The 26,883-nt window shown below is 42.8% G+C and overlaps 1 protein-coding gene across 4 annotated transcripts in view; it reads left to right on the top strand.

Annotated features, from left to right (window-relative positions):
- Positions 1-26,883, top strand: part of LOC126195326 (COMM domain-containing protein 4) — a 537,275-nt gene that overhangs the window by 344,830 nt on the left and 165,562 nt on the right. For 3 of the 4 annotated variants that reach the window (XM_049933918.1, XM_049933905.1, XM_049933896.1), the window contains one exon: positions 25,812-25,915. The exons of the other annotated variant lie outside the window; for it this stretch is intronic. The gene's annotated coding sequence lies outside the window, so the exon portion shown is untranslated. The remainder of the gene's footprint in view (positions 1-25,811; positions 25,916-26,883) is intronic. 4 annotated transcript variants of the gene reach the window in all.

Genomic DNA, 26,883 nt, shown 5'->3' with positions numbered 1-26,883 from the left:
CAGCCAAAATCTGCTAAGTGCAAATTTGAGTAGAAACTACATAGAAGCCGAAAATGTCACAAATGCGATAAAAAGCTCTCTGGTTTGATTGCAAAGTGTAAAGAGTTATCTATTGTGACTCACAATGACACAATGCTATATATTTATTGGTGCTGTGGGATTATTTTACGTTTTTGTAAATTTTTTTTGTATCGCTGTTATTATATATGTTACATATTTATTTTTATTTCTTAATGCTTTTACAGCTGTGTTGTATACTTTGACATTTCCTTTCAACAAGCATTTCGCCTGGAAAATCTTCGTTATTGAATCTCAATCATTGAAGATGTTGTCATTACAGAGAAACACTTTTTCGTCGCGGGATCTTATAATTTTCTATTTGTAATCGACTATTCCAATTCTGGTTCTCGAGGACCGTACCGGTACCAACTAGATTCAATATCAGAAATGGAAAACAACTTACGGAAAAGGATACTACTCAGAAAATATGAAACAAAGCGATACTGTTCAGAAAATATGGAGCTAGGTATCCTCCAGGACTGTTTTGGGCAGGAAAACTACATGAAAGACCAATATTTGAATCAGCATACACAATACATCGCAGCGGGCTGTGGCGCGTGTCGATGACCGATTTTTGCTGTTGTACACTGATACACCCATTAAAGAACATGATATGGGATGTTGATGTGTCCCTAATAATAGGTGGCAATGAAGACAATCAGACATCTACAAAATGATAATATATTAATAACTTTATTTACATTACGTATACTTAATAACAGAGATATAACTTCGAAGTGTTGTAGATTCTTCTACGCTGCAGAGTGATATACAGTGAGAGTAAAGTTATTGACTACAACAAATAGTCTTGAATGCTAATACACTTATATAGTCGCTAAATATTAGTAATTTTCGGTAGCATCGTGCTGCGTTGATGTAATGTCCTCGTACAGTCTTCCGTACTGTGTTAAGTCTATAAAGCACTGAATCTGGGCTTGATCCTCGGAGTATGGTTGCTTAAAAAGGCTCGCCCACCAATCAGATTCGCGGGCTGTGTGGCCATGTCCTCTGGTAGCGACCTCGATCGGAGACCGAGCGATGGAGGGACGAAGTCGCCCAGTGACACGCTGGTGGCAGTTTAACAGTGCCGTCTCTCGCATAGCTGTGAGCGGCGCACCGTGTGCGGTCGGCAACGATGCCCTTAATACCACATGTCGACCCATGGCCTTTATGATGGCTTGAACTCTACTGAGGTGTTGGAAATGTTTGGCGTCATTGGCCGGGAGGCCCCTTACGGGGCAGGTCCGGTCGCCTTGGTGCAGGTCTTATTACATTCGATGCCACATTGGGCGACCTGCGCGCCGGATGGGGATGAAATGATGATGAAGACAACACAACACCCAGTCCCTGAGCGGAGAAAATCCCCGACCCATCCGGGAATCGAACCCGGGCCCCTTAGGTCCAGTCCGTTACGCTGACCATTCCGCTATCGGGGAGGACACTGAGGTATTGAATGTCTATGAAGTAATGGCAGCACGTTCTTCCTCAAGAGCCGAAAACGAAATCGGAGAAGGTCGTGATCTTGGACGCTGGAGTCTGGAGTTAAGCTGACGATGTAACTCATGTCAAACGTGTTCCACTGGGTTCAGGTCCGGGGTCTGAGCAGGTCAATCCATTTCAGGAACGCTATTGTCCACAGACCATTGCCTGACGGATACTGCTTTATGGCAGGATTCATTGTTATACTGATACAAACAATTATCATCTCCGAAATGTTTCTCCGTTGTATGCAGTGCACAATGCTGTAAAACCTGTTCATATCCTTCCATATTTAGCATATTCTTGACCATAACTAGGCGCGGTTAGAGGCGTCATGTTACGGATTGCGCAGCCCCTCTCGCCGGGGGTTCGAGTCCTTCCTCGGGCGTGGGTGTGTGTGTTGTTTTTAGCATAAGTTAGTTTAAGTAGTGTGTAAGTCTAGGGACCGATGACCCGAGCAGTTTAATCCCTTAGGGATTGACACACATTTGAACAACTTAACCACCTGAAACACCTCTGTATCGTGACAATACCTTCCCTGAGTTTCACTTTTGGCACCACGCATGTGGCAGGTAACATATGCCAGGCGTTCACCAAACCGAAACCCTTCCATCGTATTGCCACAGGGTAGAGGATGATTCATCATTCCACATCATTCGTTTCCAGTCAGCCGCTGTACATTGGTGTCGCTCTTTACTCTACCTCAAGGATCGCTTAGCATGAACAATATGTCGCGTATGAGGAGTTGGTTGACCACTGTATCCCATTGCTTTTTAACTCTCTATGCACAATCATTGAAAAATATCGACCCCTGTTAGCACTTTGGAGCTCATGAGTGATTCCTTCCGGCAATGTCACGCGTTTTTTTAACCGTTACCCTCCGCAATACTCGGCAGTTACTGTCCACCAGTACATGAAGTCTGCCAGGTCTTCGTTTAGCTATGGCTGTTCCTTTACATTTTCACTTCACAATCACATCAGCTTCAATCGTCTTGGGAAGCTTCAGAAAGGTTGAAATGTTCCTGATGGGTTTGTTACTCTCGATGGTATCCAAAGACTAGTCCACATTCGAAGTCACTGAGCTGCCCTGACGGACCATTTCTGCTATTACTGCTTCTCTACTGAGAACACAGTGTAGCTCGCCTCATTTTGTACTGTTGGGTCCACCTCGCGTGACATGTAGTGGTCGACTCCGCATTATATAGGGGTATCCGTATACTTTTGGTCAAATGTATGTGAAATCTTATGGGACGTAGCTGCTAAGGTCATCAGTCCCTAATTACACCCTACGTAACCTAAATTATCCTAAGGACAAACACACACACACCCATGCCCGAGGGAGGACTCGAACCTCCGCCGGGACCAGCCGCACAGTCCATGACTGCAGCGCCCCAGGCCACTCGGCTAATCCCGCGCGGCCTATACTTTTGATCAGATAGAGTACACTTTAGGGATTAGTGCTGTGACCCTGCCCTGCTTACAGCCTGCCATAGCTGTTTCTGTTGAACGTATGAATTTACTAAACTCTGTGCGAAAATGCTTTAGTGAAGGTGGTTACTATGTGTACCTGTCAGACATATCGGTACCCCTCCCGTTAAAGGAGGAAGAGTTTGTGTCAGGAGTATCAACTTGTACGGTGCATAACGAGTCGCTGCATTATGACATACATTGTGGTTGAGTTCCTCTTTAGCTCGCAAAGTGACAACAGGCGCGATTTGACATGGACACAAGTCAAGACCGTTCTTGATTATATTGTTATGGTCTTCAGTCTGAAGACAGTTTTGTTGTAGCTCTCCACGTGTGGCAGAGTAAGCTGGGATATTTTTACTTTCCCTTTTGTTATGCTATGTGCCTCCTTAAATTCGTTTTTTCACTTTTAAGTAATTACCATTAACGTACGTGAATATAATTTGCATTTTCATAAAAGAGAAAGGTTGACCCTCAGTTTTAAAGAATATAACACCAGATCTAATTTTGTGCTTAGTTTTATGTATGTAACTGATTTTCTAATTTATTTTGCCTCTTCTTAGTTAGTATCTTTTGTTATAGGGTGAAATCAGTAATTATTCCGTAACTTAAATTCTATTGTTGATGTATAAACAAATATAAATTATGTACTCATTGTAAACATTTGGGGGAACAACTAATAGTAATCTTTAAGTATTTATTTGACTCTATTCGAAAACATGTTAGCAAATCCAGCCCTTAATTAATTCCAAAATAATTAACAGTTTTTTTCAAAAGTATTGTTTGCGTAACTATATATGTTAATTTCATTATATAAACAAATAATTCGGCATAACCCTCGTAGTACAAGGAACTGTTAAAAAGAACCAATTTTTCGATGTTTTCAGTTAATTTAATGAGTAAAGCTTTAATTGTAATTTCTGTAAATTTAACTTCGAACAATGTTTAGTTTCAGTACCTATTATTGTGAGGATATATAAGGGCCCCATTTTTGGTCCCGAGACAGTCAGTCCACGACAGAGTTTCAGACGAGAAAACTGTGTTGGTTAGTACAACAACAATGCTTCACCTTAACTGTGGAATAAGTGTTACACAATTAGACCGTATGTTAAAACAATGGCAGTGTCTGCTCCCTACGTACCCTTCTATTCTTCAAGAACTGTGAACTTTGTGGTTAGGTTTTCACTGCTCGTAGATGGTCAATAGTAAACTATTGTAGCAGTATGTGGATGTTTACCTGCAACCTCTTAATGAGGCTTATCAGAAGTTAAACAATAGTGCATTGGCCATATAACTGTGTATTATTGGAGGGTGGTGGTGGGGGGTGGGGTTGTGAACAGTGAAAGTAAAGTACTGTGAAACACAAATGTACACCTGTCGGCTACATCATTTAAACTAGTCAGGGTTGTATTTCCACACCCCATTTTTCAGCCAGTGTAGCAACGCAGTACATGGACACCAAGGACAATCAACGAAGAAATAATGTATGCGAACCGCCACACACGCTAATTTGTTTTTTGTAAGTCTCCTCGTTTCTGCTTAACTATTGCGACCTTCATCTATTTGAAACTGATTATAAGTCATGATCTCCCTTTTAAATTTTATCCTCCACATTTCTTTCCATCGTCAAATTAACTATCCCTTGAAGTCTCGGGATGTGTCCTTTCAACCTTCCAAGTTGTGCCATAAATTTATTTTCCCCAAATCGATTAAGTACCTCCTCGTTGTTATTCTATTTACCCATCTAATTCTCTGCATTTTTCGGTAGACTAAAATTCAAAAGTGTCTATTATCTTTTCGGCTCAACTGCTTCTCGTTTACTTTTTACGTATAGACAAGTCTATAGTTCGGAGAAGTGCCTCACAGAAGACTTCCTAACATTTAAATTTCCATCCAGCGTTAAAAATGTTCTCGTCTTCGGAAATGCTATATAGCAGAACGCAGTGCGTCATTTCTCTGACGTTTTCTAGGCCAGAGACGTTTAAAAGGAGGCAATGTTATCTCTCTCCAACTACACTCCGCAAGCCACCCTACATTGTGTCGCGGAGGGTACTTGTCTGTTCCTCTTTTCCTGATCCAGTCGCGGATGGTCGACGGGAGATACGATTTTTAGTAGTAAGCCTCTATGTGTGCTCGAATCTCTCTAATTTTATCTTTTGGTCTTTCCGCGAGATATACTTAGGAGAGAGCATTAAATTTGTTGACTATTGCAGCAACGTACGCTCTCGGAACTTCAATAGTAAACCTCACAGTGATACAAAACACCTCTCTTGCAGCGTCTGCCATTGGAGTTAGCTGAGAATTTCCGTGACGCGTTCGTGCTTACTAAACGAAACGCGCTGCTCTTCTTTGGATCTTGTTTATTTCCTCTATCAATCTGCCGCCGCCTGCAGCCAAGTCAAATGGGTTTTTTCAGTAACAAAATTACGGAAATATTTTTCTCAGCGGTTCCACGGGCTTTTTTCAGTTGCTGATTCCTCAATTTAAGCCGGCCTTAGTGGCCGAGCGGTTCTAGGCGCTACAGTCTGGTACCGCGCGACCGCTACGGTCGTAGGTTCGAATCCTGCCTCGGGCGTGGATGTGTGTGATGTCCTTAGATTAGTTAGGTTCAAATAGTTCTAAGTTCTAGGGGACTGATGACCTCAAAAGTTAAGTTCCATAGTGCTCAGAGCCATTTGATTCCGAATTTAATGTTTGCTGCCTTGTAGTAGGTCGGCTTCACAACGAAAAAGGCAAAAACTTAAAATTTTCACACTTTTTTCAGTCTTGTCGCGTATGTGGCGAAAATATGCATTTTGCGAAGACAACCATTTAGTACAAAATTAATGTAGACCGAAGTTCGTACAAAATTCACTAGTCGTGTTTGATTTTCTGACGAGCAGTATTTGCTCTAGAGCGCGTTGAAGAGCAGCGATTTTTTTTGGCCCTTCTGCAAAAATGCTCAGTCCCGCCCTATACAAATCGAAAAATATACATGAATCAATAAAAACCCCTACAACGCGTATAATTGCATTAATTTTCTTACAAGAGACCCCTTAGCATTCAGTTTTCTCGTGAGAGAGGAGGAAGAGAACTGAAAATTACGAAAAGTGGCGTCTGCCACCTATCGTTTGCTACATATCAACGTAGCCTGCACCTGCCATCCGATGTGACGATTGGTCTCTCCCAGCCAAATTTACGGGAATGCCACAAATTCAAGCCTATACTTATTCGTAGTGTAGCATACCTACTGTACTCTCTTCCATAAAGATTCCTCCCGAATCTTTATCATAGTGCTCCCACTCTCCTACCTTAACTCTAGTAATTTATATATCGAGGGAAATCTCTGAATTCACCATACAGAACTTCTTCTCACACTTTACTACTACCTTGTATTTCTTATTGTACCCCTATACACTAACTGAGACCTTAAAACTAATTGCTTCCTTGGACAATGCCGATCAATCATTCAGTTGGTAAGTGGTGTGTTTGTACGCCCACAGCCTGTGCCCTCTTGCGTCTTACCAAGAAATACAGTACGCAAAAGCTTGCTAAAAACGCGCCACAACTGGTGGCTGATCCGCTCACCACTAGTACTTCGTGCTCCTGTACTTCCCGGAAATGGTGTACATGGTGCCACATTTCTCCCATCGAAATTCCAAGTGCTGCAACTCTATTGATCGCTCTAAGGACTCCAAAATCTCTGGATTGGATGTGTCATTTAAATACGAGAATGCGGGCAATGTCCTCAGAGATCCTTCTGGCCAATGCAACGTATTCTACGACAACGTCGTAACAGTTGAGCCTGTAAGCGTAGCCTGAAGATGAAACTCTGTCCCGTCTACCTCACAAGTCGTGTTTTTAACGATGACTCTGCTTTCCTTAAGCTGACGCTCTTTCAGCCCTGCCGGTCTGTCTCCTTCGTAGCAGTTCAGCCATACAGTTTCCGGCGTGAATACGGAATATGTGCACACATCCTCTGGAAGTACGTTCAGGCTGGCAGAAGATCCTTGCCACAACTCGTACCATTTATTTCCCCCAGAAACAAATTCGCTTCACATGTCCGCATATCAGTCCGTACTTGGCCACACAGACAGATCACAACCTTCCCTTGTACGCACCTTTCCATGTTTACCTGTGACATTACCAAGTGAGCCTGCCTGCCTGTCCTTTCAGACTAGCAATACTTCCCGTATCTCACCTGCACCCACTTCCCCAATATCCCCCGTTTCACTGAATACGGGTGAATGACTCAAAGTCTGTCCCCACAACAGATACGGATCGCTATATTCACTCTGGGTCAATCTGTTTCCACCTACGCTCTAGCGATATGGAAGAACAGTGCCAGATTCTCCTGCGACACTTTGGCTGTATGCTGTAACTCCAAGGAAAACTGACTTTTTGTCGGCCATAATCCCATCATGAATTCTCTCATTACCACTAATACGGGACCAAGTTGTCCATTCACCGCACGAAACATCGCCTCCTGTAATATCACCACTTCACTCGTAGAATCCTCTAGTTGATCCACTAGTCCTCGCAGCAGCCTCAATACATTCAATTCGTTGTCCAATGTACTCGGTTGCTACTGTATTTTCTCCAATCTCTGTTCAGCACCTCCCTTATTTTACAGCACACCTGGTTAGCCCTGCTGCTAATTCCCGTACTAGTCTTGTGTTATTCAACACCCCTTGTTCTAAGTTCGATAACTGCGCTGTGTGCCGCTCCAGGGCACCCTTCGTAGAACTTACCATCTACTGAATCTGAACAACTGCGCTTCCTCTTCGTCTGCTGTTCCCAATTTTGTCTTAAACAATTTTCCTAGAGCATCTACCCAGCTGCTCTTCCACTAACTCCTAGCTTGAGGAACCACATCTACCAACTGTGACAACTGTGCCCTTAATTTATGTAAGTGATCTGCAACTCCTGGTACTCTCCCTTTATCTCCCTAAATAAATTATTTCCCTATGCCTCCTTGTATACAGTAATTCTGAAAAGGCATCCTCCAACCCGTAAACCTCATTCCATTTCTTCCAGATCTCCACTGTTGTTTTAGAGTCTATCTGTAAGTAGTAAGCCATACATCTGGTTGTGTCGAGAACACCACACCTGATTCTAGAGGATGAATAACCGTTACCTGCCCTGCCTCGCCCATTCAGACGCACAGCAACGGCAGGATCATCTTTGTTCCCCAGTATGTCCTTACATATTCGCCACCTGTAGAATAAAATTACTCTGTCATCCTCTCCCTCCTTCCGAAAATGTACAATCCACAAAAAATATCACTAATTACGATATGAAAAACTAGCAACTCCTAAAAAAGACAGCAAATATCCCTATGTCAATAAAAGTACATACCCCCTGATATACTAAAAAAAACAACAAATTACAACTATCCATCTTACTTACGTGCCCTTAATTGATACTGCATGTCATGCGCCGTATATTGCTCACCAATTTCAGGTCCCCTCTTTCTACGGCTTGTAACTTTCACCTCCTGATTGGTTGCTCATAACTGTGATATCCCCCCTACCATTCCTTTGAACGGTTTTATGCGACTAATGTATATAACAGACGTTTTTGTGGGAAACTGTATCTTAACGTGTTAAAAATTTCTTTATTTTCGCCTTTGATGTATAGGGACTAGTGACCATTACATATTGCCCGCGCGGTGTTGCGGCAATTTGCACATGCATTTACTCAGTTATGCCTGACGTTCCAGCGCCTTCATGTTTGCCTTTTGTGCATTCCTCCACCTTCCCTAATTCTTCTGGCACCTTTCCTCACTGATTCACCATTCGGTTCTAGTTTGATAATCAAAACATTAAAGGGAGATTGCATTTTCCTGCTGTACATCACCTCAAATGGCGACAAGTCCGTTGCAGTATGAATCTTAGAATTATAGGCACACTGTACATAAAGTAAATAGGCGTCTCAGTCGTTGTGCCTGGAACCAACATAATAGCTCAGCATCTTTGCAATTGTCTTGTAAATGCGTTCGGTTCTCCCATTGGTCTGCAAATGAACTGGACTAGTCAGTAACTTCTGCATACACAGCACATGGCTTAGTTGTTTCATTACATCCGAGACAAAATTCGTACCCTGATCCGTAATTTGATGCCAGACACCCCAGACTTTAATATTCAGTTGTTTACTAATGCCTGTGCTACAGTACTAGTCCATTGATCTGGCATGGGTACCATTGCCAGAAATCGAGACAAATTATTGATGATTGTGATAACGTACCTATTTCCTGTTGGTGTTTTATTAAATGGCCTAAGAACATCTAACTTTAACAGATAAAATGGACTGGACGCCTCTGGTATCCTTCACAACGTCATTTTCTGATGCGAAATTTCGACCCTCTGTGCACATGGCATACAGTCCTTAACATACTGCTGCATGTCACACTTCCTGTTCCTCCACCAAAATTGCTCTGCTACACGTATGTCCATCGCACGTCGCCCACCGTGACATGACAGCATCTGTATTTTTGTCAAACGGAAAATTAGTAATTATTTCTTACCGTTTACAAACCCCATCAAGAGAATCAGAAGGTTTTTCATTTTATTTATTTATGCAATTATTTTACGTGGAAGTTCAGACGTCCTCCTACATCTAACCAAACGCGATAAGAAATTCTATTTATAGTTAACATTACGATGTGCACTGCTTCATTTTCAAAAATGGTTCAAATGGCTCTGAGCACTATGGGACTCAACTGCTGAGGTCATTAGTCCCCTAGAACTTAGAACTAGTTAAACCTAACTAACCTAAGGACATCACAAACATCCATGCCCGAGGCAGGATTCGAACCTGCGACCGTAGCGGTCTTGCGGTTCCAGACTGCAGCGCCTTTAACCGCACGGCCACTTCGGCCGGCTCATTTTCAAAAGTAAACTTTTGGAATTAACGGTATCAAATACCTTGTTCAGATTAAGCATCGCTAAAATGGTCACTCTGAGTCTGCCCGTTGTTTCTCTGAGATTTTTAATCAGTTTAATTAATGCTATTACCATGACTCTCATTAGTGTTTGTTGCATTATTGAAAGTGATGGTTCAAATGGCTCTGAGCACTATGGGACTCAACATCTATGGTCATAAGTCCCCTATAACTTAGAACTACTTAAACCTAACTAACCTAAGGACACCACACAACACCCAGTCATTGTTAAAAGTGATACGATAAGCTTTCTGCTGTTCATAGACAATGTAGTCCGAGACCCTTACTGCTTTGTTTAATACGCTGATGGACTGGTAAAATTGTGGTTTTGGGATCATCTTTAATGAGTATGGTCGAATGCTTAATGCTTTGTTTTCTCTCAGTACGGTATTTGACGCTAATGAGAGAGAACTGAAGGACGTTTTTAAGGACCGGAGCAACACGTTCATTTTCAAAAATAAAAAATCCAAATGGCACGGAAATCGGTAGATTTGTAGATTTGACGCACACGTACGGACAAACAGATGATTACGAATTCAAAAAAAAATTTGTATGATTTATTCAAGAGAAAGAGCTTCACAAACTGAGCAAGTCAATGACTCGTTGGTCCACCTCTAGCCCTTATGCAAGCAGTTTTTCGGCTTGGCAGTGATCGACAGAGTTGTTGGATATGCTCATAGCGGATATCGTGCCAAATTCTGTCCCACTGGCACGTTATTTCGTCAAAATCCCGTGCTGATTGGAGGACCTGCCCATAATGGTTCAAATGGCTCTGAGCTGAAAGAACTAATGGATTTGTAGTGTTATGTGTCTTCTGCGTTACCTTAGTCTTCGTTTAGATGTCTTTCTTGTGTGTGTGTGTGTGTGTGTGTGTGTGTGTTTGTACCGTCAATGGGATCAGCCATTTTTCACGATCTATAAAATTTATTTTGTTTTATCTTCGTGACCGGGTGCCTTTCTTGTCGCCACAGCCATCAGGGAGCGAATGCGCCATCTGTCTGTCAATAGTGTGAACGTTGTTCGGTGACATAATTTTTGACTGCCTGTGTATCGTATTTTCTGAAGTGGAGATTGATGACCGACTCACTATTTACCGAAAGTAGCGTTGAAAACCACCTGAAAATCACATTTGCAGTTGCGGGTGAACCAGACCAATGGTCGGTAATCCGTCGCACGAATTCGCCGCGAGTCTGGTTCATTTCCTCGTCTGGCAGGCTAGCGCGCTGAACATTAAACTATATGTTTATATTATTATCAAAGGCCCTACCACTAGGCCATTTTTTTCATTTTTCTAGAAGCTAAATGAACAGGAGTGTCCAGGTCATCTTACTGACAAGTGAATAAGGAAGACGACACGCAGAGATGTTTTCATTAATGAATAATCGAATGCAGACAAGCGTTGACTCAAAGAGGTCGTAGTATGAAGGCGATTACAACTAACTCACCACATTTGTGTACAGTTTTCCTCAATGTTTACAGCTTAAGAATAGTTCACTTCATAACTGGAAAGTAGGAAGTAAAAGCTTGGTTCAGAAGGCTCTGAGCACTATGGGACTCAACATCTGAGGTCATCAGTCCCCTAGAACTTAAAACTATTTAAACCTAACTGACCTAAGGACATCACATACATCCATGCCAGAGGCAGGATTCGAACCTGCGACCGTAGCGGTCGCGCGGCTCCAGACTGAACCGCTCGGCCACTACGGCCGGCTAAGTAAAAGCTTGTCCTCCCTCCTCTGTCAACGAACAAGGAGAAGATATGAGAGTAACCGGGATAATTTAAAGTGGGGGGGGGGGGGGCGGGGAAGTGCAACAAGTATCTGTTTTCGGTCCGTTACTTTTCGTTATGTATGTCAATGATCTTACACGAGCCGGCCGCGTTGGACGAGCGGTTCTAGGCGCTTCAGTCCGGAACCGCGCTGCTGCTATGGTCGCAGGTTCGAATCCTGCCTCGAGCATGGCTGTATGTGATGTCCTTAGGTTAGTTAGGTTTAAGTAGTTCTAAGTCTAGGGGACTGATGACATCAGATGTTAAGTCCCATAGTGCGTAGAGCCATTTGTACCATTTTTGATCTTCCACGAAACACAATAGACGACTCAAGAAATTCCTCTTTGCAGATTACAAAGCTGTAATTATGAGTAACTTGAAATGTAACGTAAAGGATGTAGTTAACAAAATAGCCGCCGGCCAGAGTGGCCGAGCGGTTCTAGGCGCTACAGTCTGGAACCACGCGACCGGTACAGTCGCAGATTCGAATCCTGCCTCGGGCATGGATGTGTGTGATGTCCTTAGGTTAATTAGGTTTAAGTAGTTCTAAGTTCTAGGGGACTGATGACCTCAGATGTTAAATCCCATAGTGCTCAGAGCCATTTGAACCATTTTTTGAACAAAATAGCCGATAACATCACTAACATAGAACAGATTAACGCTTTGACTGAAAAAAAAGAACGCAATACATTCAGTTTTTTACATTGAACTCTTGTAAAAGCAAAATGTTACTGGCCCATCTTGTGGAGAAACTGAATACTGCTATCTTCACTATGAGAATAATCTCCATTATTTCTTACTGTGAAAAACGGAGGCTTATTTACTTTTCTTATATTCACTCTTTTATTTCGAATGATGTTCTGTTTTGCGATAACTCTGTGCACTCTCCGAGAATATTCTTAGCCCAGAAAAATACTGTTCTGTGGTATTAGTTCGCCTGCTTCCTGTAGGCCGTTGTTCTGATGTCTCGGATTTCTTACGGTGTCATTCTTGTACATCGTGGAATTTGTTGTTGGCAATATTATTTGATTTGGAAGGAAATTCAACATTTATTCAATGAACACTAGACGTAAAAGCGATATGTACTTGGATAACACTTCCTTAAGCGTTTACAGAAAAGTGTGCACTATTCAGCGTGTTTAATGTCCGGTAGGATTCCCGCAGAACTGAATAAATTATATGGTGAACTCGAAGTATTCAATTCCAAACTGAAAGATCTCATAAAAGCACACTCCTATTTTGTACAGGATTTCCTCGCAGCTATTCAGAACTTTTCTCTGTAATATGTTATTTATTCGTGCACTCTCTCACAATCTTTCCGTGTTTTGTTAGTTATTGAATTCTTTTGTTTACAAGTTTATAAATTTTCTAATCGATATTTTTGTACACTATGTACAGACAAGTTCTGTGACAAAGATGCTTTGGCTGACATAGTCTCACAGAATGTGATAAATAAATTAGAATGGTGGCCACTGTTATTGCATATAGATTTTCGCCTATCAGTTTGACGATCGTGATAATGTAGCGTGTTAGTTCCAGGTAGATGGGGACAGTTTACTGCAAATTCAAAATGTTCCAATGCGTGTGAATTCGTAAGGGACCAAACTGCTGAGGTCATCGGTCCCTAGACTTACACACTACTTAAACTAACTTATGTTAAGAACAACACACACACGCTCATGCCTGATGAAGGACTCGAACCTCCGGCAGGAGGGGCTGCGCAATCCGCGACATGGCGCCTCAAACCACGCGGTCACTCCAAGTCAGCCTGTCGCAACGCAAAGTGGGGCGGGCGGCGTTTTTTTAATCCTTTTTTTCCCTTGCAACAACACGGCATAATATCCGTGAAACTATGACCACCTCGCTCCAGATCCTTCCCTTACAGAGGTTTACTATGAGGTGTGTTCGAGAAAATTGTCCCTCGAAGCAGCTATCACTTTGGAACGCCCCGTCGCACTGTCTCTTGCAGAAGTAGGACCTTCCGTGATTAGTCAGCTACGTCCCAATACCTTAGTGGAAAAAAGGGTTGCCCGCGAATGGCAGGTTACTGGGGTCAAGTCCACAGTTTTAATCTGCCCAGAAATTTGAAACAAGCTCACATTCCACTGCAGGCTTAAAGATTCATTCTGAAACTAAACTAAGCTGTCACTAGGGCTCCTCTCAGCTTGGTGATCAATGCTCACTCCACAGTCTGGGCTACGTTCTTTGGAAAAAATTTCATTTTCCTGCTCTTGAAGGCCTGTTTACCTGCAGAAGAAGAGAAAAGACATGATTCCGCGCAGTCTGGTGAAACCAAATTGCTCAAATCCTGTGGTGATGGTCGTAACCACGGCTCTCCTCAAGGGTAACACAACATTTAATGGGGAAGGCTAGGTCATCCTTTCCTTTGAACTGAGAATAAATTACTTTTTCGCCATTATCTCTGCGGTGGCAGTGGTGAAGGCCTCGCGAAAGTAGGTAACGTCTGCGTCCATCGTTGAATAAGGCAGTGGCTTCTCAAAGAAAAGGATCGGTCATGCTTCGCTCGAGGTAATAGCTGGAGTTCGTGTACTGGGCAGTATCATGATATTAACTTAGCCCTGGATAATGTTAACGCAACAATCCTCTGTTGTTAAATTTTATTAGAAAGAAGAAGTGTTTTTGTCGACAGTGATATATAGGGCGAATTTCCATGTGTATGAATCCTTCTTTAGGAGTCTGTAGGTGTGGTGAGTTACACTTTTAGGCAAAGAACTTATAGAGAGAGAACACACCGTGGGGAGCAGAGAAACCCTCAAGCAACTCGAACCTCCACCGGGACCAGCCGCACCGTCCACGACTGTAGCGCCTTAGATCGCTCGGTGTGACGCCATTCACCAGCAGTCCATGCGTTCTGGTGACGGCACTACTCAACATGCAGCCGTTTATGTAGTGGTGTTAACAGCAGCCTATGCATTGGACGGTAACTGCCTAGTTCAGCTGTTGCTAAGATGACAGAGGATGTAGCAGAGTGTCTGTTACTTGTTCCCGGATGGCAGCGCAGATGTAAAGAGATTACAGTATAGTGGATGTATAATACGACGACGTGGTGGTCAGACGTGGTCAATCGGAACTTTGACGACGAGTTGCTTGCGCTTTTGATTCAGTTCAGTCCAACATTGGGTCACTGTCACACCCGAACTCCAAACATATGCGGATATTGCACGAATCGACCAGCCTGCCAAATAAGAGAGCCACAATGAGGCCTCTCTCAAGTCCTGTGAGGTGCTGGTAATGGATTACGGTTCATCTCCTTGTCCTTCAAAGGATTACTCAACGCCTGACGCTGATTCGCTCCTCATATACTCTACCAAGCATGGTAACAACACCGATGCACTCTGTTGGCCGTCCTTCCTGTCACAGAGGATTGCAACTGTAATCTTTCACGTTCCACAGAGGGTGTGTACGTCTACGAACTTACACTGACACCCGACCCTGTCTTCTGGGTGCTTCACTTTTTTTTTGTCAGTGTACTTTTCGGATCGTCGAGAAAACATCCTGAATGTCGTGGAATGAGGCAACAGAGTGTTACCGATGAACTTTTCATTTTGTTCTACATATGGCGAATACGGAAGCTTCTACGTTGACGTAATAGCTTACTATAGAAGATAAACAGTTATATGAAGTGTTTCTGGAAAACTGGTTTAATTTTAGCAACAAAGATCTGCTGTCTCCAGAATTTCTCTCTTTCCTAACGTTTTTCCTGTCGTACACGGTATACTGTTTTCATAATTTGACAAATCTGTTTATTTGAAATTGGGGCAGGATGCCCTTCCATTCACTATAGTCGTCCTGCCATCTGGGGGAGGGGGGGGGGAGGGAGGGGGGGGTTGTGTTCACCATCGGTCGTGAGTCGTCTAAACTTTGTTCTGTTTCTATACAGTATTTTCTGAGGTGGAGGTACGGTGCCAGCCCACTGTTATGCCTAAGCGAGGATCTGAAGCCGCGTAAAAACCACGCTCATACTTTCTAGTGAACCAGAGCAAAGCTCGTTAATCCAACGCTCGGATTCTATCCGGGTTTGGCTCATCTCCCTATCTCGTAAGCTTATTCGCTGCACATTAAGCTGTGCAGCAACTCTTGCTGCCTGCGGAATAACATAATAATTTATTACCACGCTGCAGCATAATATTCTAGTGGCTTAAGACATATTAGAAATAGTAATAAGTTTTTGTTAGTGCGATCGGGGCAGTGTTGCACACAGATAGTAAAAGCTTTCGTGCACATGTACATCATGTTCGTTGTGTCCACTTACAAATCTCTAGTCTTACAACATTTCGTTAAACCCTAATTGAGATAAAATGCGATACATATAACTGATACATCTGAAGTATTCAGCACATGGGGACGAAAAGGTTTCTCTTTCAAAAATGTTCAAATGTGTGTGAAATCTTATGGGACTTAACTGCTAAGGTCATCAGTCCCTAAGCGTACACACTACTTAACCTAAATTATCCTAAGGACAAACACACACACACACACCCATGCCCGAGGGAGGACTCGAACCTCCGCCGGGACCAGCCGCACAGTCTATGACTGCAGCGCCTTAGGCCGCTCGGCTAATCCCACCCGGCGTATTTCTTTCCACTAAGAAACTGATGCATGAGGATGCTGGTGGAAAGAGAATAATAAATTAACATTTCAATTATTGCGTTTTGTTATGAAGCGGCGTAAAGGTGAAAAATGATGTACAAAGAAAGCATCGTTGTTTGCATGATTATCCTTGTAGATTAATATTTGAATGCATGTAATGATTAATACTTAGAGTTACGTAGGTATTATAAATTCTCTGTATTTCATGTGAGTGACTTAATGCTTTTTGTCGTTGTACAAAGTACGTATCAAATAGTGCTTGTGTTGTGAGGATGGTAGCATAATTTCTTCAGACAAATAATCAGAAAATTTTTATTAAAACTCTGTGTCATGCTGCAGATTTCATTCTTTATTTGTTCATAAAACGCCTAAGGCCTTTGCTGATAATGATATGGGTTGTTCCTGCCGACGACTGCCTACTGGTGGGTTCTCGCCTGGTCCTTCTCGTGCAACTTCTCCCAGAAGCTTCTGTCTTCCGCGTTCTCTGAGTCTTCCCCTTCTGCGTCCGTTGTATCTCCACGATCCTGTTAGAAAATAGAAAACAAAGATCGTCATGTGGAATTTCGCATCTCTGGCAGCAAATTAGTATCGACAAAAATCATATTTGACAGTAAATGCTTATAATGATTGCATTACTCGTATTTGTCTCCCATCCTTCTTATAATCCTATCTAGATACGTCTCTGCCGGCATATCCTGCTCCGATCTAGCGCATTATTTTTGCCTAGGTGGCGGGACAACACTCTGGCAAATTCTGTTTCCAGTCTTTTTCTTTATTCAGATGAACATCTAATTTTAATTGCGTTATAATATCAGCAGGAAACCAGGACTTCCCTTTTCTTTATGTCCGTGTTTTGTTTTCTGCCAGACTGTATGGAATTTTTACTGGTTATATCACAGAGAATAAAAGTACGGTATTTGCATTATCACTGAAGAAAACCTTATCATTAAGAGGATCTAAAATCGTTTTAATGACTGCGAAAGGTTGCCTTAGAAAGAGGCTGTAAGAACATTCTATGTGTATATGTTCATTAATATGAAACAGAGCGTGATATACTGGCTTCGGCGACGTGTTTTATCATGTGCATGCTGGTTCTGTGTCGTAATCTTCAGATGTCTGTGACGAACGACTTGCTGGTGTTTATCGACTCTTAAGACGAGGTGAGAGTATTCGATTGGTGAGGTGCAATGTTCGTGGCGGCTAGTAGGTTAAACGCGATTCTGGCATGATGTCTTGTTGTTCCTGGAGCGATTATTACAGGTAAACAGTGCCGTCTCATCGCTCACCATTAGCTGTGACTGTCACAGGTAAATATTGTGAGTTGGCGAAGCTAACGATTTCCTCACGAAGGAAAGATATTTTTTTAAGTGAAGATGGACCATATGACTCGATAATCGTCGTACAGACTGATAATTTTACTGATCAAAGCTGACGTACTGCAAGTATGCTTCACTGCTTCCTGTTACTGATATCAGCTTTAGTCATCCTCAGAAGCTATGTCTTCTTTTTAAATCAAGTCAGTCTTTCTTCTTTGTGTTAATTTACATAATTTTTCACGGGTAAATGTCAGGATGGTTTAACAAAGACGAAAACGTGACATTTACTTTAAAATTATCATGAATGTATTTTAAACTTTCCACTTCGTTTTGTGTATGTGTATAACGCGGACATTTAAAATCTCCTGATAAGCCCAATTTCACGCTATTGTATTATTCTGCTCATTTACATGTAGTACCCTAATTAGAATAAGGATTTTTTCAAACTGCTTTCGTCATGTTGCATTTTTTTACAAATAGTTATGTAAATTGTAGTATCTGTACGTCGTCGGGGTATATGTAATGCTTTTATTTCACTTGGGTTCCACGGGATGTCAGCTGAATGACGTCAGTTAAATTATATAAAATCTCTTCCCGTGCACTAAAATGCGCCCTGTTATTCATACTGAGAGGCCTTTTGCGGCTCTGTTTTCTAACACTTAATATTCATTTGTGACGCTTGCTTGTAACATCTGCTGGAAAGTAAAATATCGCATCTGCCTTCATTTGTATTCCAAACATTGAAAGTTTCTGTTGAGTAAACTTTGAGTAAAAAGGACGCTCGCATTTGAGAACAAACAGAGGAGGGAAACCGCGCAATGAAATTCATCGATCGCGTGAAACATTTCCACCTTAAAACTAGAAATTCCATTTTGCTCGTTAGCTAAGCAGGCTGCAGCTGTTCGATCCTGCAACTTCTGTCGGTGCCGGATTATTCAGACTGTTGCCTTCGGGTTGGCAACTACCGCCAAGTTCGACGTAAGTGCTCTCATTCATCGCCATATCTGATGTGTGAGGATGGCTCGCCGTGTCCACAAGAAACAGCAGTTAATACTAGCCGTGGAACTGCGATGGTCCTCTGAGCAAATGCAGCTGTTACAGTGGCTAGGAAATCAGACACAGATCTGTCCTTTTCCAGGCTGCATAGTGAAATGTGCTTAGGAGAGGACAAAATTTGTTCCTCCACTACGCGAGAAAAAGCTGCTTTAGTCGTACCAGATGGCGCGTGTTGCCCGTGACTAAAGGGTCGCTGTTTCGAACACCTCCGTCAGCATAGGTGTGGCTTCTAATATGTACGTCCTTCGTCCGTGTGATGTTCAGCGTTGTCTTCTGGCAGTAGCTCTGTAATCATACGAAGGCAAGATTAAACTTTCTGCGATATGGCGTTAATATCCCCGAAATTTTACTTTTATTATATCTGCACACGTTGCGCAATAGCACAAGTGAAACTGCGGAATGGTTTTATTTATAAGACTTTTCAGAGTACAGCAAGCTTCCGATTTCAAAGTTAATGCAGACGTTCGATTCCACCAGTATCCGAAAAACACGGATAATCTATATAAATAAAAATGTAAATTTTCGTTTGTTCAGAATCACTGATTGCTTCGAATATCAGCTTGCTACTATTTTTTAAATATAAATAATAAATATGTAATGCATAAAGGGCAAACATTATTACTAAAAATTTCAAAAAGTTCTTGACCGATTTACTTTAAACTTTTAGACACACCTGTAATGATATGCATCCTATCTTGTCCGAGTAAGTCCTGACTAACTCGTCGATGCCGACCCCAAAGCACTAAGGATAGAAACTTTAAATTTGGAGATGCTGTTGATCTTGTACTGTAGGTATTGTCTAAGAAGGGGTTTTCGGAAATTCCAATCCGAAGAGAGCGAAATAGGGGATGAAAGGTTTTTTGAAAATGTCTTCGTTAAGGCAGTTTTTGAAGTTACAAGTACGAATATTGGTATTTGGTTTACACTGTTGGCACCGTTTGTTGATTTGCCCATGAGCACGGGCTGTAAAAATATAAAAATTCCATTAAATGAAAACAGAAAAATTGCGCTGACCATACGGTCCCCAAGTGTGTGTGTGTGTGTGTGTGTGTGTGTGTGTGTGTGTGTGTGTGTGTGTGTGCGCGCACGTGCGTTTGCGTGTAGGTGTGTGTTAAACTGCACGTGTGGAATTACATGCTGTCATAAAGTTCTCGGTTCCGGAAAGTTTATAAACAGCAGAACACATCCAACATTGGTGAAACTTTCAAGGAGTCTACTCTTTTTCCAAAGTCGGTTACAGAAGAAACTGCGTAAAAATGAACAATGGCATTTAACGATTGGTGATTAAATGTGAATGAAATATCTGACGCCGTTGTCGTATAAGAAGAAATATTGCGATACATTCTGCGTGGGGTATTAACGACGAAAACGATTCGTAGCAAGAGGATTGCCGCCTTTTTTAAATGTTGACCAAAGTCAGTGGTGCAGGCGAAATTCTCAGCAACATCTGTACAGTTTCAGGCAGAACACATCGGATTTCGTTCGCCGATTTGTTAATGTGGATGAGATGTATGTCTAACACTTTACACCAGAATCGAAGCAGGTACCAGAATGGATGTGTAGATGTCCTTAGGTTAGGTAGGTTTAAGTAGCTCTAAGTCTAGGGGACTGATAACGTCAGATGTTAAGTCACATAGTGGTTAGAGCCATTTGAACCATTTGATATGAGCCTTTAATTATGTGCAGCTGTTAGACATTCTTCTTGAAAACCGGAAAGAACACTTTTTTTCAATCGCTTGGTATCCTTCTGTGCTTTGGCGACGTTTGATAAACTGCTGCTGGAAGAGGAGCAAATTCTCTGGCATAATCTTTGTAGAATCTCACAGGAATCTAATCCGGTCCACATACCTTTCCACTGTTCGGCAACTGTAGCAGATTTTCTTTTCTTTGGTCTCTTATCTCAGGAATGCCATTTCGGCCTTTTTCCGATGACTGAAAGGATGATTTGTATCACGGTATTGTGCAATAAAATGATTTCGGAAGATCGAATTAAGTATTTCGGTCTTCTCTCTGTCATCTCCCGTTTACTGCCAGTATGGTATCTGAGCGACTGAGTAACTGATTTAGCTTCGTTTACGAAAACTCTTTCGGATATTTGGTCAGGTCGATTGACAAAATCATTCGAATATTGAACATTCTAGCACTACTCCTCTTACGGCCATTTTAGCTTCTGGCTGTCACAAGGCTTCGACTGCGCTTAAACCTATGAAGAAGCTCTCTTTGCTTCCGTGGAGACTTTCTACATGGTTTTTTAACCACGGTGGATGAGTATGAGAACTTTCCAATTTCTTATTTCTGTCTAATGGAACGAATTTGAAGCTTTGCAACTCATTATTGTTAATCACGAATTTAATCGTTTTATTTGACAGTGTATATTTTAACACACTAGCAATGTACAGAATCTGAAATTACCACCTTTATCTGTAGTTGTTTACTAGTTGCTCATGAAAACCACACATTGCATGTTGCACCACCATACAGCGAGACCTTCAGAAGTGGTGGCCCAGATAGTTGTACACGCCGGTAGCTCTAATATCCAGCATGCCTGTATTCATCGTGGCATACTATCCACAAGTTTATCAAGGCACTGTTGGTGCCCTCAACGGCGATTCGGATACATAGTGCCACCCCAAACCATCTGGGAACCTCCACCATGCTGCACTTCCTGGACAGTGTGTCTAAGGCGTTCAGCCTGACCGGGTTGCCTCCAAACACGTCTCCGACGATTGTATGGTTGAAGGCATATGCGACACTCATCGGTGAAGAGAACATGACAGTCCTGAGCGGTCCATCTGTACCGCACTACATGGTGTTGCGGTTGTAAAGATGGTCGTCGGGAGTGAAGTTGCGCATCATGCCGCCTATTGCGCATAGTGTAAGTCGTAACACGATGTCCTGTAGTTGAGCGAAAAGCATTATTCAACATGGTGGCGTTGCTGTCAGGGTTCCTCCGCGCCATAATGCTTAGGTAGCGGTCATCCACTGCAGTAGCAGCCCTTGGGCTGTCTGAGCGAGGCACGTCATCGACAGTTCCTGTCTCTCTGTATCTCCTCCATGTCCGAACAACATCGCTTTGATTCACTTCGAGACGCCTGAACACTTCCCACAAAGTGACCATGCGGACGCGATCGAACCGCGATATTGACCTTCTAGGCATGGTTGTACTACAGACAACACGGGCAGTGTACCTCCTTCCTGGTGGAATCACTATAACTGATCGGCTGTCTGACCCCTTCCGTCTAATTTGTAGGCGCTGCTCATGCATGGTTGTTTACATCTTTGGGCGGGGTTTGTGACATCTCTGAACAGTCAAAGGGACCGTGTTTGTGATACAATATCCACAGTCAACGTCTGTCTTCAGAAGTTCTGGGAACCGGGGTGATGCAAAACTTTTTTTGTTGTGTGTATGTGGATATATTTTTGTTCATGTTGATTCCCAAGGCACTTCAAATAGCCAAAATGAATAAACAAATGACACCCACGTCCGAAATTGTTTCTCTGTCTTAATAAAGGGTTAATACAAATGATTGAAGCGATTTCACAGCTCTACAATAACTTTATTATTTGAGATATTTTCACAATGCTTTGCGCGCACACACACACACACACACACACAAACTCAAAAAGTTTTTTTAGGTATTCACAAATGTTCGATATGTGCCCCTTTAGTGATTCGGCAGACATCAAGCCGATAATCAAGTTCCTCCCACACTCGGCGCAGCATGTCCCCATCAATGAGTTCGAAAGCATCGTTGATGCGAGCTCGCAGTTCTGGCACGTTTCTTGGTAGAGGAGGTTTAAACACTGAATCTTTCACATAATCCCACAGAAAGAAATCGCATGGGGTTAAGTCGGGAGAGCGTGGAGGCCATGACATGAATTTCTGATCATGATCTCCACCACGACCGATCCATCGGTTTTCCAATCTCCTGTTTAAGAAATGCCGAACATCATGATGGAAGTGCGGTGGAGCACCATCCTGTTGAAAGATGAAGTCGGCGCTGTCGGTCTCCAGTTGTGGCATGAGCCAATTTTCCAGCATGTCCAGATACACGTGTCCTGTAACGTTTTTTTCGCAGAAGAAAAAGGGGCCGTAAACTTTAAACCGTGAGATTGCACAAAACACGTTAACTTTTGGTGAATTTCGAATTTGCTGGACGAATGCGTGAGGATTCTCTACCGCCCAGATTCGCACATTGTGTCTGTTCACTTCACCATTAAGAAAAAATGTTGCTTCATCACTGAAAACAAGTTTCGCACTGAACGTATCCTCTTCCATGAGCTGTTGCAACCGCGCCGAAAATTCAAAGCGTTTGACTTTGTCATCGGGTGTCAGGGCTTGTAGCAATTGTAAACGGTAAGGCTTCTGCTTTAGCCTTTTCCGTAATATTTTCCAAACCGTCGGCTGTGGTACGTTTAGCTCCCTGCTTGCTTTATTCGTCGACTTCCGCGGGCTACGCGTGAAACTTGCCCGCACGCGTTCAACCGTTTCTTCGCTCACTGCAGGCCGACCCGTTGATTTCCCCTTACAGAGGCATCCAGAAGCTTTAAACTGCGCATACCATCGCCGAATGGAGTTAGCAGTTGGTGGATCTTTGTTGAACTTCGTCCTGAAGTGTCGTTGCACTGTTATGACTGACTGATGTGAGTGCATTTCAAGCACGACATACGCTTTCTCGGCTCCTGTCGCCATTTTGTCTCACTGCGCTCTCGAGCGCTCTGGGGGCAGAAACCTGAAGTGCGGGTTCAGCCGAACAAAACTTTATGAGTTTTTCTACGTATCTGTAGTGTGTCATGACCATATGTCAATGAATGGAGCTACAGTGAATTGATGAAATCGCTTCAATCATTTGTAATAGCCCTGTACATTTCGAAAACTGTAAGGGGGTTATTATAATTTTGTCTCCTATTACACACTGTAGGTTGTGTGTCTCTCATAGAGACCGCGAAGACAAGTTTAGAATAATTACAGCGCAAACATAGGCGTTTAAGCAGTTACTCTTCTCGCACTCCGTACGTGACTGGAACTGGTGAACATGTGATAAGACTCTAAGTGTCCTCCGATTTATGATTCACAGTGGTCTGCAGTGTATGTAGGTGTAGAGAGGTGCTTCGTACGTCTCATATGGAGGAAAAATTGCATTGCTTACAGTCATAAATTTGTTGTGCACAGTATAAAGATTTCTGTGGATAAGTCACCGAGATATAATACTGTAACTGTCTATATTTTATATACATCTTCTTTCAGTTTCTTCTCAAGTTTCTATTTGTCATATCTATGTTGCATTGGTTGCCGCTTGTCTCTGAATGTGTGATGTGCTAGTCTTCTGTACGTAGATGGCGAAAAGGCGCAGGTGAACTATAAGCCATTTGTTCTGTATCCTTGATTTCCACGTTATGAGTATAGCACAGCACTGTGTAAGCGTTACATGTCGAAACAATCTTTCTGAAGTCTAGTTCTGTTTGTCGGAATCAGTTTTCTGCGTTATATTCTTCTATTGTGGCTTCCCTGAATCACCACATATGGTGATTATTTTAGTAAGGTGCTGGTTTTCTTCTTGCTAGTACTTCATACCTAATAGGCTACCACTGACCAGAGATTCATTTTAACGGCAAACAAACTGATTCACATTTTTAATCAAACTGCGATGTCAGCGTAAATTCAATCAAAGTTTTGTTTGTATTAGCATCCGGTGACAAGTAAAGAAGTGCAATACAGAATCTGATACCGTTGCTGTTTCCATAGCAGCAGCCACTTCTATCATAGCGCGACAGAAGTCTGAAGTGGCTCTGAGCGCCATGGGACTTAACATCTGAGGTCATCAGTCCCCTAGAACTTAGAACTACTTAAACCTAACTAACCTAAGGACAACACACACATCGATGCCCGAGGCAGGATTCGAACCTGCGACCGTAGCGGTCGCATGGTTCCAGTCTGAAGCGCCTAGAACTGCTTGGCCACAACGGAAGTCTGAAGTGCACAGGATTTGTTTTATCGAAGTGCCCTATTGTAAAGTATCAGTTCGAGCTTGTGATTCCATCTTGATCTCGCTGTCTACGGGGCATTAAATCCTAATCTCCCTTCCTTCCTTCCTCAACCTCTTCATTTGCCTCAATAATTTGTCCCCATGTTCCTCGGTCTGCTAGGTTATTTGTCCAGAATGTAGCACATATAAATTGGCAAATAAAAAAAAGGGAAGATTATAGTTTCCCATCGACATCGAGAAATTGAGCACAAACTCAGATTTGGGAAGGAAATCGGTCGTATCCTTTTCAGAGGACCCATCTCGACATTATCCATAGGCGATTTAGAGAAAACACGGGAAACCTGAATCGGAACGGTCTAACGACGATTTGAACCCCTGTCCTCCCGAAGTATGGTAGAACTAGTCCTAAGGACTACTCCAGCATTACAAGGACTGGTGTCCGATTCGAGGCAGTGTCACGGTTCGTTTGTGTGAGAGAACCGAACTGGATGGAAGCGTTTTGAGGACAGCTGAGGAGCTCAGTTCCAAAAATTTTACATTAGCGGTCAACGATTGTTAGAGGTGTATGTTAAGCATATGGCCTTCCGTACTGGCTTTCAGCGTCGCCACAGGAAAGTTCGACACGGTGGTTGGTCGGCAGTGTTTGACCCCCCTGACCTGCTCGTCGATTTATTATTATTCGTGCAGTGGTAAGATGGTTAATTATGGGTGTTACTGATTTCTATACATAAATTCGCTCGTGCGGCCCCTTCTGCCGGAGGTTCGAGTTCTCCCTCGGGAATGGGTGTGAGTGTTTCCTTAGCGTTAAGTTAGTTTAAGTAGTGTGTAAGTCTAGGGACGGATGACCTCAGCAGTTTGGTCCCTTAGGAATTCACACAACCCCATTACTTCGCTGAACATTATTGTCGTTTGTTTCTGACCAGGTTACCTTAAACGAAATACTGTGGTCATAATACTGTAAGGCACAGGTCAATTATCATTCTTTGGTTGCGGAATAGCGATCAGGACCCACGGTCACAATTATTTTCTCTCATATGCTAGATTCAGGGAAACAGATAATAGCATTTTTTTTCAGCTTCTGCAGTATTATTCCGTTAACTAGAGTGACAACACTATTCATTCTGATAATCCTATTTGTGTTACAGGATACAGCAAACCACTGCCCTTCGTCTTCGCGGAAGGAATCCTGGTATCTAGATATTAGAAGAGCGAGCGCCTCTTTCTTCCAAACGTAACACGTAAAATACAGGTAGGTTTCTTGGTGTTTTTAAGGATATGCACCTGTTGGCATACATCGAGAATGTGCTCTCTTCACCCTCATGTTACCTAACTTGTCACGCTTTACATCGCCATTTGTGACGGTATTAGACTTTTGACTTGGCGGCTCATTAAAGAAGCCATCGTAAAATAACAGGGATCCTGTTTGGTCATTAAACAATCATATGTTAGTAAGCAGAGTGAATGTTTCTCACTATTTCAATATTTTTCACACTATTTCAATATTTGATGTATAGTGTATAGCTAAAAATTTCCCAGTTACGATTTGAATTACTAAACATAGTCTGCAGCTGAGTTTGTGCTCTTCAGAACCATCGTGACAGATGAAATCAGCGGGCTGGACGGGAAGTCGAACCCACAACCTTGTCTATTCAGGTGAGTGCTCCTACCAACTGAGTCTATGGGCACCACTGTCGACCCATCCTTGCAGCTTTACACCAACGCGCGACTGCTTATCTGTCTCCCGTTTTCCCGAACATAGACTCCCCCACATCACCTAGAAGTTCGTAAACGACTGTTGACGAAAGTTTCCGTAGACGCTGTCCACAGTACAGTCATTTACGAACTTCTGTGTGAATATGTCAACATCCTTGTCGCCATAATTACAAAACGGATTAGCATTACGTTTTGTCAGACTTGGGTAACACAGCCCATCTGCAGTTGCCAAGAACCACTAAAGCCGTGGCTGATATTTCAGTTGTAAGGAAGCCCAGAAGCGGCAGGTAAAAGATGTCCCTAGGTACAAGCTAGACGTCAGAGCACTGAGTCCGCGTAGCGAAAACGAGTGAGCGTCGGTTGTTCGCCGAACATCGTGCCCGCGCACGCTGTAACTTCGAGGTCTACGCGCATCTGCGTGATTTCCGTATTGCTATTCAAGATGTGCAAGCGGCTTCATCGTTGTGGATGGCGGTTATCGCTGATACAACTGGTTTTCGGTTA

This window comes from Schistocerca nitens, chromosome 1, assembly GCF_023898315.1.
Source record: "Schistocerca nitens isolate TAMUIC-IGC-003100 chromosome 1, iqSchNite1.1, whole genome shotgun sequence".
Classification (NCBI taxonomy): Eukaryota; Metazoa; Arthropoda; class Insecta; order Orthoptera; family Acrididae; genus Schistocerca; species Schistocerca nitens.
The sequence above is the reverse complement of the archived record's forward strand: the minus strand, read 5'-3'. Positions and strand labels throughout refer to the sequence as shown.